This window comes from Rutidosis leptorrhynchoides, chromosome 7 (genome assembly GCF_046630445.1).
Source record: "Rutidosis leptorrhynchoides isolate AG116_Rl617_1_P2 chromosome 7, CSIRO_AGI_Rlap_v1, whole genome shotgun sequence".
Classification (NCBI taxonomy): domain Eukaryota; kingdom Viridiplantae; phylum Streptophyta; class Magnoliopsida; order Asterales; family Asteraceae; genus Rutidosis; species Rutidosis leptorrhynchoides.
The window spans coordinates 364,475,343-364,477,524 of record NC_092339.1 but is presented as its reverse complement, the minus strand read 5'-3'; positions in this window follow the sequence as shown (position 1 = coordinate 364,477,524).

Sequence of the window (2,182 nt, the reverse complement as noted above, 5' to 3'; positions counted from 1 at the left end):
ATCTGTTATTGTTACCTTTGCCTGACAGCTTCCGTAGATTCCTCCGTAACTTATGGGATTTTAGTATGATACATGCATATGTAAATTATGTATTGCAGGGTACTAATCTACATCCTATAATATATTTCTTATCGAAAATCCTTCATCTGATCGTACGAGATGAATCCCTCAACCAGTTCGAGTCCCTCAGATTTCGATAACTATTCTGATAGTTATTCCGACAGCTATTTCGATATGGATATCCACCTGAGTTCCGAAAGCATGCGTCACTAGAATGAATCGACCAATCATTCATCCCTAAATTATATGATGAGTTTGTAGTCGACTTAATTAATGGAGACGCGAAGAAGGCGATCCCTTCCATCCCGCACATTTCTCTCTTGGCGAAGAACCTGACACACTTACCGGTAAACTAGTCCGAAACATCATTTTCACTCTCATTTCCATAGTATCTTGTCATGATTATATACTATCTCAAATTTTGGGTCTCATTCATTCGCTCGTTCTTACCGACAATCATCCCGGAGTAATCAAAGAAGTCAACGAAATTCACGCTCGAGTAAATCAATTTGGAAAACGTGGTGCAAAATTTACCAGCTTCAGCAACATCACCGGCACCAACAGTACCATCAGTAACAGCACCAGTGCCATCAACAATCCATGCCTCAATATCTCATTTTGTACCTCGAGTATAATCATCGTTCTACGTATCATTCTACATCGATTATCTTCATTCTTCATGGCGATTAAGTAATCTCTAAATATTTTAGAGATTATATATTCTAGTTCTAACAGTAAATCAAATGAGTTTAATATCATAATAACTCATTAAATCTATATTACATCTGAAGAAAATATATTTATGTAAGTATATTTTCATAAAGATTGTTACTAAAAATTCTTTTGTACAAACTGTTAATGGTAAAAAAAAATATTTTAACGGGTAGGTAATACCCTAGAAATATTTGGATTTCGCATTAATAAGTTACACTGTACATTCTTCGAATCTGATTCAACAGTCATTTACTATCCTATTTACAACCACCGATATACGTATTCGTTCACCGAAGAATAACTATTTTCATTTAAATTCAATTTCATATTTGGATTTTGACTTATCAGAATCCAACAAGTGGCATAATGAAGAAATAATGGACACAATAAAATTTGATTAGAAACAGACTAATTAACAATATGAAATTTTGTTAAGAAACCACGCTAACAAGATCCTAGCTAACTTTTCCTAGTTAACTGTTAATTCCGTATTACATTTTATTTTATCGTAATTTATTTATCGTAATTTAATTATCGCAATTTATTATCGCAGTTTATTTATCGCAATTTATATTCTCGCAATTTTATTTATCGTCATTTAATTTCTATCATTTAATTTACGCATTTAATCTATCGTCATTTAATTTCTGTTATTTATTTTACGTACTTTAAATATCGGGACACGCATACAAGGTTTTGACATATCATATCGACGCATCTATATATATTATTTGGAATCACCATAGACACTCTATATGTAGTAATGATCGAGTTCTCTATACAGGGTTGAGGTTGATTCTATAATAATATATATACTTTGAGTTGTGATCGAGTCTGAGACGTATACGGGTCACGACACGTATTAATTAATTCGAATACTATATATTAAATTATATATGAATTATTGGACTGTTAACTGTGGATATCGAGTGTGGACTAATGACATTGGACAATTAAAATGAATTAAAATATTGATTATAACATATGAAACTAAACATTTCTTCAAGTTTGCCACTTGATTTCATCTTAAACCTCATTTGTATCTTGACGATTCCAATCTACGTTCAAACCTTTCATGATTCTTGAAAACACCTCAATCGAGAGGATGAACCAACCGCACTTCATCTAAAGAAGGAAAGATTTATGCATATAGTTATGCACCTGAGAAACTCTCGGCAATGGAGTAAATATTTAACATGTAGCTGTGCTAATTTCTTAGTGTTATTATTACCCAAAATAACTTGGTAATCCCTTTCAAAGTAGCAAATTTTGTCACAGCTCCAGCAAGTCAACTTTGACTTTTCGTTCAAAACAACCTTATTATAACCTTGATATATATGCGTGCTCTTTTATTGTTACCAGGGAACCTTTCATATTCCACCATGTTACCATCAGCGTTTAATCATCT